The following is a 10,685-nucleotide window of genomic DNA, read 5'->3' as shown; positions in this document are numbered from 1 at the left end:
CTGTAGGTTCATATTAGGGTCCCGCTCCAAGTATGCATTTATTTTTTGTTACTGTGTGCACAGCACTAGGTGCTTATTTTCTTACCGGAGTGTTTATTGCCTCTACGTAAGGCATGAGACGAAACAGATGTGCTCGCTCCTGCCTGCCTCTGAATTCCTCACGGGCAAATTCTAAACTCAAGGAAATTTAGTCTCACTTCATTTTACAACAGTAAAAACTGATCCACTGGCCTTTTTGACTACGTCCTTTTCCAAGAGGTCACCAAATGTTCTGAAGAACGAATGGCAAAACTGTGAACTCTGATCAAGAAAATGGTAGGGGCGCCTGGGTGGCTCAGTCGGTTAAGCGGCCGACTTCGGCTCGGGTCATGATCTCGCGGTCTGCGAGTTCGAGCCCCGCGTCGGGCTCTGTGCTGACAGCTCAGAGCCTGGAGCCTGTTTCAGATTCTGTGTCTCCCTCTCTCTGACCCTCCCCCGTTCGTGCTCTGTCTCTATCTGTCTCAAAAATAAATAAACGTTAAAAAAAATTTAAAAAAAAAAGAAAATGGGTAAAATTCCGCAGACGATGGCTTTTTCTCATGATGGTCGGCGGATGCCGCTGTGGGCAGTGGCAATAATGCCGATGGCTCAGCTGATGCCAGGAAGGAAAAATAAGGAAAATGGGTAAAACTGTTACTTTAGACCACAAATGGTAGTGACTGGGGCAGAGGTGAACAATTTGCTTATAGTCTTGAAGCCAAGGGAATGCGATATCAGATGGTAGGAAGATATGCTGGGACCGTGGAAAAAGAAATGGCATTGTCATATCATGCTAAGGATTAGCCACTTAGACTAGTTATTGGGTCTCAGACCCAACGACTCCTTTAATAACACATACTCAGTAGCCCTCCTGTACTAACCTGAAATGAAACTCACAGGTGATACCACATACCCCTACGCATAATTGTAAAAATCAATCAACGTAATGCCCTGATAGAAAGGACAAATAAAAATAAGTAATTTATAATAAAATAACGTGCACCTCAAAATGTAAACTCAGGCACAGCAATACTAGAAGACAAAATAGAGGAGCCGAACGCTTAGACTGTCATACCATCACTGTGAGTGATGGTGCAAGACAAAGACTGACACAGGTGTGCCCTAGTGGCAAAATCAGTTACCACCAATGTTGCTAAGACTTCCCAACATGGTGAACAACTTTTGGAGGGTTCTAAGCAAAACTAAATGCAAGCATCCTTGTGCTCTTGGAAACCTGGGTGCTTATTTTCATCAACATGACAGCTCAGCAGAATATCTCTGAAGGTCATGGTGCCTGGGTGGCTCAGTCGGTTAAGTGTCTGACTCGATTTCGACTCAGGTCATGATCTCAGCGTCAGGAGATCAACCCCTGCATCAGGTTCCACACTGAATGTGGAGCCTGCTTAAGATTCTCCCTCTCTCTCCCTCTCTCTCTGCCCCTCCCCTGCTGTCATGTGCACTCTCTCTCTCTCTCTCTCTCTCTCTCTCTTCAAAAAAAAGATTTGAAGGTCATTCAGAACATGGGACAATTTCCAATTCTAGCATCTCTGGCCGGACCCTTTAGATTTCAACAGTGCTCCCCAATCACTGCAACAACAACAAAAACTACCACCATCTATTTCTAAAATCTATCCCCACCCCAGGACGATACCACCTCCCATTTAGTATCCCTGATTTAGAGTAAAACATTTTATTTGCAGAAGGATTTTTCAATTAATTTGTTTTTATTTTAGAGAGAACACGCGCGAGCAGGGGACAGGGGCAGAGGGAGAGCGAGAATCCCAAGCAGGTTCCACACTCAGCGCAGAGCCCGACAGTGGGGGCCGATCCCATGACCCTGGGATCATGACTTGAGCAGAAATCGAAAGTTGGACGCTCAACCGATTGAGCCAGCCGGGAGTCCCACTGCAGAACGATTTTTAAAATCTTTAAATATATCACTGATAAAATGATCCGTTTCCTTAGCAATTCCCCCAATTGTGATTCACATTTAAAAAAAAAATGATGTTGAAATTTACAGTCCCACAAAAAAAAGGAGTTTCCCAAGATCTGAGCCAGTTAGCTCATCAAGGGAGTCAATATATAAAATTACATAGCACTTTTTGGGGGGAACACCTACTTGGCCTTTTAGTCATTAAAATAACAGGTTGACAAAAGGAAAAAAGAGCTAAACCCTGCAGGTTGTCTCATCAAGAAAAGCAATTTAATGAGAAGGTGTCATACAGATGTAGGATAATAATAAATATTATAATTATTGTTTTGTCCCCCTTTTGCAGCTATTCTGTTCAGTTGTGTTTTTCAAAAATACTCAGTAATTATGAGACTTCTTTATTAGCAGCATAAATATAAATCAAAAATCCTGCATGCACTGTCAGTCCCAGTCTAGAGAGCACTGCCCTCAGGGTGGGTTTCACGAGTCTTGGGGCCAGCAGTGTGGCTGGAGCACCTGATTCTAGATCAGAAAGCTCATTACACTCATCTCTTCCCAACTGTGCATCCAGCGATGTAAAGTTCACAGCCTGAAAGCAGCAGTGACGGAAGTATCAGCACAGAAATTGGCCGGCGCTGCAGATCAGGTCCACCACCACCACCCACACACCCTGAACTCCAGAGAGTTCTGTTAAACATTCACCAGACACCACTGCATGGGGCTGGCTCCCTGGAAAGAAATACCCGTCACAGAAGTACAAAACAAGATTTTGTTACATCCTCTTGGGAGACAACAGTCCATATTGGGCTCTCTAACGTTTCATCCAATTCTAGCAAAGCACCAAATGATGGCTCATAAATGACCAAGGAAACAAAGCTAAACAGAAACATCAATTCACTAGTATCCAAATATTTATTCAGTACTAACTATGTGCAAAACAGTCTTCTTAAATTCTTTCTGCAAAAAGGCAAGACAGACATTAAATAAGTACATAATGTGCAATGGACCAATGTATATGCTGCCAATTTAAAGAGATAATTCAACAATGACGCTAATATTTTTTGTCTTTATCAAAGGGAATATTAATATTAAATGTGCATGGTGACAGGTATTAAACAAATATTGTCTTGTTTGATCTTCACAACCACACCGTAAGATAATCACTAGGTTGAGCCACATGAAATTGCCAACAGTGGACCAATTTTGACCTCTACAAATGGTAATTTCCACCTAAATCACTTTCTCTGTTTTACAGACAAGGAAGCCAAGATCCTACCACACCAACTTGTCCAATGTCAAACAGCTAGTAAGTGGCAAACCCAGGGTTCCTTGCAGACCAGAATGGCTCCAAAGCCCCTGTGCGCCCACCACACATGCTTCCCAAACGAAAGAAATGTTAAGCACACGTGACGTGCTGCACACATTGAAAGAAATATTGTGGTTAAACTGTTTTGAAATAACTCATGGTAATAGAAATTAAATCAAGGACATGCGTTTTGCCATATAACTCAACACTGGCTTCCTCGGTTTGTTAATCATAAACGATTAGAAATAATCATACTTGTTGATACGTTTGAGAGACTGAAAAAATATTCTAATAAAGATTGCAACCATTGTTTGACTTGTTCTTAAAAGCTCAAATTAATGTTTATACTTAAGAAATTCCACCAGTGTTCAATTTACACTTGAGAAATTAATGTTTAATTTGTACTTAACAAATGACTTTTTAAAAATGCTGTGCAAATCATCAAAAGCCTTATATTCAGTGATTCTCAAGCTGCTAAAATGATCAGAGCTTCAGAAAAGAATTACAGTCATAAATGTTTGAACCAGAGGGTATGGGCAGGAGTGTCTCAATTTTTAAAAATTGGAACACAGTAAAATCATGACACAAGACACACATGTGTATGGGTATGTATGTATATGTGTGTATATACATATACAATATATATTATAGCAATAATCACGCCTCAGATAAACCTCATTGGCTATGATACTGCCATATATATATATATGATCTATACAATTCAAACAAAAGTTTCTTGAAAATTTTTACTCTTGGTATGTGGTATTTTCTCTGATATGTTTTTTTCTTTTCTTTTTTTTTTTTTTTTAGGTAGGCTCCATGTCAAATGTGGGGCTTGAATTCATGACCCTGAGATCAAGAGTCACCAGCTCCACCGACTCGGCCAGCCAAGTGCCTCTCCAATATTTTCTATCCTATCCCATTCCATTTCATTAAAAAATTCTGGCCACAACTTAGTATATCATTCTCACAATTCACTAACGTGTTGTGACCCCCCAGTTTGAAACACATTCTCTTAGAGATCTTTATTTTAGAGACCTCATCTACCTACATCCCCCATTTTATTCCTTTCCTTCTAGGTTACTGTGTTTTTTGCAACTACAGCTTTGAGCCCCCACTGACCAGCTTCTTTCCTTCCCTCCTTGAACAGATGCTTACAAATAACCTGCTACGTGCTATCGACTGGGCTAAGTGCGGCAGATGCAGTGTATTTATATTCACATCCTGGGATCCCAATGTCCACCCAATCATCCTGCGAATTAACAGCAGCTTCCAACCGTGCTTAGTGCTATCAAGGACAGGTTCCAAGAGAGGGGGATTTGGCCTCGTTAGGAAAGACTTCCTGAGAAAATGGTACTTGAGCTAAGATGTAAAGACCCGATCCAGTCTAATCTAATCTAGCCTATTCTGTTCTATTTCATTAAGAAAATGCTTATTTCCATCCCCCAATCTACTCTGAGCAACTACTAACTCTAAGTAGTAACTGTCTCCATTCACTTAGCGTTGACATTTTCAAGGATCATCCAAGTTGCTGCACTGCGTGGATATACCGTATTTCACTTATTCATTTGTCAGTTGATGGACGTCCGCATTGTTGCCACTTTTGGCTACTGAGTAATGCTACCGTGAGTTTTTGGGCACAAGTGTTTGTATGGGCATATGCTTTCACTTCTCTTGGGTATATACCTAAGCGTGAAATTGCTGGGTCATATAGTAACTCTAATTTTAACATTTTAAGAAACTGCCAAACTATTTTCTAAAGCAGCTGCACCATTTTACGTTCCCACTAGCAATGTGTGCAGGTTCCAATTTCTCCATATCCTTGCCAACACTTGTTTATTATCTGAATATTCGATTATAGCCATTCTAGTAGGTATGAAGTGGTATCTCATCGTACTTTTGGTTTGCATTTCCTTGATGGCTAATGATGTTGAGCATCTTTGCGTGTGCTTATGGACCATGCGCATGTGTCATCTTTGGAGAAATATCTATTCAGATTCCTTGCCTATTTTTAAGTGGGTTACCTATCTTTTTATCATTGAGTAGTAAGAGTTATTTATACATTTTTCTTAAATATTTATTTTGAGACAGACCATGCGCAAGCAGAGGAGGGGAAGAGAGAGAAGTAGAGAGAGAATCCCAAGCAGGCTCGGCGCTGTCAGCACAAAGCCCGACATGGGGCTCAATCTGACAAACCATGTGATAATGACCTAAGCCGAAATCAAGAGTCAGATGTTTAATTGACTAGGCCACCCAAGGGCCCCAGTTATTTATACATTTTTTATACAAGTCTCATCACATAAGTTATTAGCAAATATTTTCTCCCATTCTGTTGCCTGTCTTTTCACTTTAAAAAGATTTTATTTTATTTTATTTTATTTTATTTTATTTTATTCATGTATTTAGAGAGCATAAGAACGCAAGCAAGGGAGAGGGGCAGAGGAAGAGGAAGAGAGAGAATCTTAAGCAGCCTCCATGACCAGTGTGGAGCCTGACATGGGGCTCGATTCCATGACCCTGGAATCATGACCTGAGCTGAAATTAAGAGTGGGACACCTAACCGACTGAGTCATCCACGTGCCCCTTTAAAGATTTTATTTTTAAGTAGTCTCTCCATCCAACACGGGGCTCGAATTCACAATCCCGAGATCAAGAGTCACATGCTCTACCAACTGAGCCAGCCAGGCGCCCCATGTCTTTTCACTTTCTTGATGGTGTCCTTTGACACACCAAAGCTTTGATTTGATGAAATCAGATAAGACCCTATCTTACACCACATTTCTCTGATCACCTCTGCAACCATCACCTCCATTTTACCTCAGCAATGGACCTTGACATCACCCAAAGCTGTGTGAACTCTGCTTTCTTAAACCCCAGTATTCTTCTCTCAGAGTAAAACCCTTTATCCTTCCAGCTTTCTCTCTACCTTGCGTCTGTCACATAAGCCCTGTAAACCCTCTGAGGCCTCCAATCCCCCAGCCTTCTGTTTTCTCCCTGTATGTCACACTCTTATCTTCCAACCTTCTCGCCTTCCGGTCTTTTCTTATCCAGCCTGGACTTGAGAACACAACACTACAAACTCTCCATTCCCTCCCTCCTCTACCCCACTCTCTATTTGCTATGCTTGTTCTGCAACCTCCAACCATATATCAATCCCTCCATCTGCCCTCTCTACTTCCGGTGCTCCTAGGCAGTGTTGAAAAAGTCACGCAATCTTATGTGTTAGAACCGCTCCTGATTCATGTTCTCCAATAGCTGCTGGGCTCTCGGAGCTGCCCTGCTGTCCTTTCATTTGACCCGCTTTTACTTTCCTCTCCGATTCCCTGAGGTCAACTCTACTCCACTCCCTTTCACTTGTGTCATTCCCACCGTGTTCTTCCTTGAACAAGCCAAGATCACTCCCATCTCCTTGGTGCTTGCTGCTCCTTTGCCTTAAACACTCTTCTACTAGGTCCTTGAGTGGCTGAAAACTTCTTGTCACTTAGGTCTCAGTTTAAATGTCACCTCAGGGCACCCGGGTGGCTCAGTCAGTTGAGTGTCCGACTTCAGCTCAGGTCATGATCTTGCAGTTCGTGAGTTCGAGCCCCGCATCGGGCTCTGTGCTGACAGCTCAGAGCCTGGAGCCTGCTTCGGATTCTGTGTCTCCCTCTCTCTCTGCCCCTCCCCTGCTCACGCTCTGTTCTGTCTCTCAGAAATGAATGAACGTTAAAAAAAATAACAAAAATAAATAAATGTCACCTCTTCAGAGAGGCGTCTCCTATCTGCTCTTTCTACTGCTGCTGCCCTCCTGCCCTCCTCTCATTGCTATCACATACCCCTGATTTATTTTATTTTCTTCATCTGCACTGTCTGGAAAAATCTTACTCATGCTCCTAAAACCCTTCACTAGCTAGAGTCAGACACTTGTTCCTCTGTGCCCTCATAATACCCTAGGTAGAACTTTCTTATGAACTGCTGTTATTTATGGACGACAGTTCTGCGTTCCTCTTCTAGATGCCAAGCTCCTGGCAGACAGATGCTGTGTCTTACTCATCTTTGGCTCCTTCAAGGTGCCCCACACAGAGCAGGGTCTCAGTATATGCAGAGGAGAGGTATAGAAACTCATCTTGGCATGCTGAGGTGGCTCGGTCAGTTAGATGTCTGACTGTTGGTTTTGGCTCAGGTCATGATCTCACGGTTTGTGAGTTCGAGCCCCGCGTCAGGATCTGTGCTGACAGCTCAGAGCCTGGGACCTGCTTCAGATTCTGTGTCTCCCTCTCTCTCTGCCCCTCCCCACACTTGTGCTTCCCCCCCCAAATAAATAAACATTTAAAAAAAGATGATGTCTGATGTCCAACAAGAGATAATAACATAGAACGTGCTTATGCCACGATGAAAATTAAAACACAAAAGCTGCACATAGAAAGACAGAAAATAAACTAACATGTGATGCTGAGTTTCATTATACAGAAGAAATATTGATGCCTTTCTTCTACTTCTCTGAATTCTAGTTTTCTGTGTATTTGCATTACTTTTATGCTGAAATGAGCTCTAATATTTTATTTCTAAGAAAGGACTACAGTCCCATTCTTTCTTTACTTCATACAACTTCAAATATTAATTGATTAATATGCTGGAAAAATGGAAGAATGCAGAGTCAGTGATTTATACAGCATCTCTCCACAAATTAATGAGAGAAAAAGACACATTACAGTAGTCCTAAAGTGAGGCTGGAGAACAAAACTAATTTCCTGTAGGCTCTGTACCATCGATATTGTATTTCAGATAGTTCTGTATTAGATCCTTGGAAATAGGGTAAATGACGCTAGCAGAAGTAGCATTTAAATGGGGGGAGGGGCCCCTGGGTGACTCAGTGGGTTAAGCATCCGACTTCGGCTCAGGTCATGATCTTGCAGTTCGTGGGTTCGAGCCCCACATCGGGCTCTGTGCTGACAGCTCAGAGCCTGGAGCCTGCTTCGGATTCTGTGTCTCCCTCTCTCTCTGCCCCTCCCTTGCTTGCTCCGTGTCTCTCGAAAAATGAATAAACATGAAAAAAATATTTGAAATAAAAGAAATAAAATAAAACAGGGGAGACTAGTGGTGCCCGGCTGGCTCAGTCAATAGAGCATGTGACTCTTGATCTCAGGGTTGTAAATGTGAGCCCTATGTTGGGTGCAGAGATTACTTAAAAATTTAAAAAAAAAATGGAGGCGACTGTAGGTGAAGTCCCATTTAAATCAAGGTAGGTATGGTTCACTTTAAGGAAAGAAAAATACATGAAAATTCATAAATTTGGGTTTGTTTTATAAAAGGACTCACAAGAGAATTAGTTTGAGTTCTAAATTCCCCTAATATATTTAAAACATGACGCCACTCACATAATCTATCAGAAAATAAATCTTCCAAGAGAAAGCTCACTCTATGATTCAGGTACCAGAACAAGTACGTAATACAAGACATCCCAGTCTAGCAAAGAAGTGGCAAAGTTCCTTAAGAATCATGCGGGGACTTTTAAAACTTGGATACGCCTTGTATCAAACAAGTTGGTTGGATGGAGGAGCCACTCCAGCCTGGTGTTAAGTTTGAGAATGAAACATTTATAGCAGAGTTAAACCTATTTAACAAAGGAGGAGAGCAGATTTTAACAAAACGGATAAAGCTAGGAGGATGTTTCAGTTTGGGGTCCCCCAGACCTGGGCGCCGACAGGAGGATTTCGGTGCCAACGGCTCTCGTGGGAGGTTTCAGGAGACATCGGTAGGACAGTGGGGAAGGGAGGCAAGCAGCACAGTCCTGCTGGGGAACCCTGGGTGACCAGAGACACACTTCCGAGTCCCCCTGCCTGAGAAGCGAGGGCGCTGTGTCCAGAGAGAGTCTCAGGCCTGAGCAGCACTGTTGACCGCTGGGAGCTGGGCAGGTGTGCGCGAAAACAGTAAACCCCGGCCGTGGCGAGCGGGGGAGCCAAGGGCTTCTGTGCTTTGGTGCTTTTTACAAAGTGGTTTTAGCGATTCACACTTCCGGTTCAAACTGCGCAAAGCAGACTTTCTACAAACCGTGTTCTTTCATTTTTTGTGTGTGTGCCCAGAGTGCACGGGGCTGCCCACATGCTGTTGCTGCCACATCCCCGTGTGCCGGCTCGGCCGCACTCCCTAGAGGGTTTTCCCAGGTGCCAGCAAGCTGAGGGCCTTGGTGCCCAAGCAGCTCATTCCAGTCCGACCTGTTGTCTGCGGTGGATGTGGTTCCAGACGGAACACACAGCCCGCACTGCTGTTACAGCAGAAAGCCTGGAGTCTTCAAAGCACTGCTCTAAACAACCTGATTCACTTTTATACTTGTTGAACGTGTTCCCCAGGCAAGGCACAAAAGACCGAATGCAGTTAGTCACTCTAGAAGGGAAAGTGACAGTTTGCGATCCAAGAGGACTTTGTCTCCCCGTCTTCCTCCTCCCCCTGCTCCCCACACCCTCTTCCCTCCTAAGCAATTTTTAAGGTCCAAAGAATGACTGTAGAGTTCGTAATGTGCAGTTTACAGCATGAAAACACTTGGCAGAGGAAACAACAAAGTCAACGCCACCTTGCCCGTTGCGGGCGGTTACGTAATAAAAGGGCAACCTGCTGTCTCCGGCAGAGCTGGAGGAGAGCTGGGAAGAGAGCTCCGCACGCTCAGTGTCTGTGCCTTGGGGTAGGGAGGGGACACCCTTCCAGGTGTCGGAAGCCTTTGACATGGACAGCATCCGGGCCTCTCCTCCCTGAGCCATCACCTGGAACTAGGGCTGCTCCTATGACACCTCAGCGTGGTTTTTCAAAGGCATCCTCCCCTTCCTCCTGGAGCACACAGCCCCGTGCTGGGCCCTCTGCTTGGCAAGTGGGGCGTGGGCTGCATTTCAGTTCCTGCTCAGTGCCCTTGGTCAGGCGTCCGACTGAGTGCAGGGCACGGCCCACACAACGCACATGGGGACCGTCTCCAGGACTGGGAGAAACCTTGCGGGGCCTGGAGTAGGTCACCCCACCCCAGGTCAGTCCTACAGTTTACTCATCTCCCTTCTCTTTAAGTGTTTGCTTCAAGATCCTGAAAGATCATTCTTTCCACTTCAGAGGACAGCTCCTTATTCCTGCCTCAACGTGCTTCCTTTCTAAATTACCTGGAAACCCCTGACCCTCCATTTGTTAACCTACATCATTTGGCCTGCTGTATCAGCATTACCCGCCAAGGCTGTATCACTCTTTCCCCCACAAAGTGGCATTACTTTGTGGCAGGGTGTCTGGGGAGGTAAAGGAGGCAAACGGTCACATTTGCATAAAGGGGTGTGTGGGGAAATTTGCCTAAGAAGCCCGCGTGCCTTCTGGGGGGAAGGTAACCCAGACCCAGCGCCGAGATTCCTTTCCCCAACCTGTGTTAGAGACCACATGACTTTACAACCTTAATAAAGGGCTACAGGCAGGGGAAAGGAGACA

At 44.1% G+C, this 10,685-nt stretch overlaps 1 non-coding gene across 1 annotated transcript; it reads left to right on the top strand.

Annotated features, from left to right (window-relative positions):
* The first annotated feature begins 557 nt into the window (after positions 1–557).
* On the top strand, positions 558–644 carry LOC115507965. The gene has a single exon (XR_003966876.1). It is a non-coding gene; the product is annotated as a small nucleolar RNA SNORD35 (small nucleolar RNA).
* The last annotated feature ends 10,041 nt before the right edge of the window (positions 645–10,685 follow it).

This window comes from Lynx canadensis, chromosome X (assembly GCF_007474595.2).
Source record: "Lynx canadensis isolate LIC74 chromosome X, mLynCan4.pri.v2, whole genome shotgun sequence".
In the NCBI taxonomy this organism is placed as follows: domain Eukaryota; kingdom Metazoa; phylum Chordata; class Mammalia; order Carnivora; family Felidae; genus Lynx; species Lynx canadensis.
This window is presented reverse-complemented; position numbering and strand designations above follow the sequence as displayed.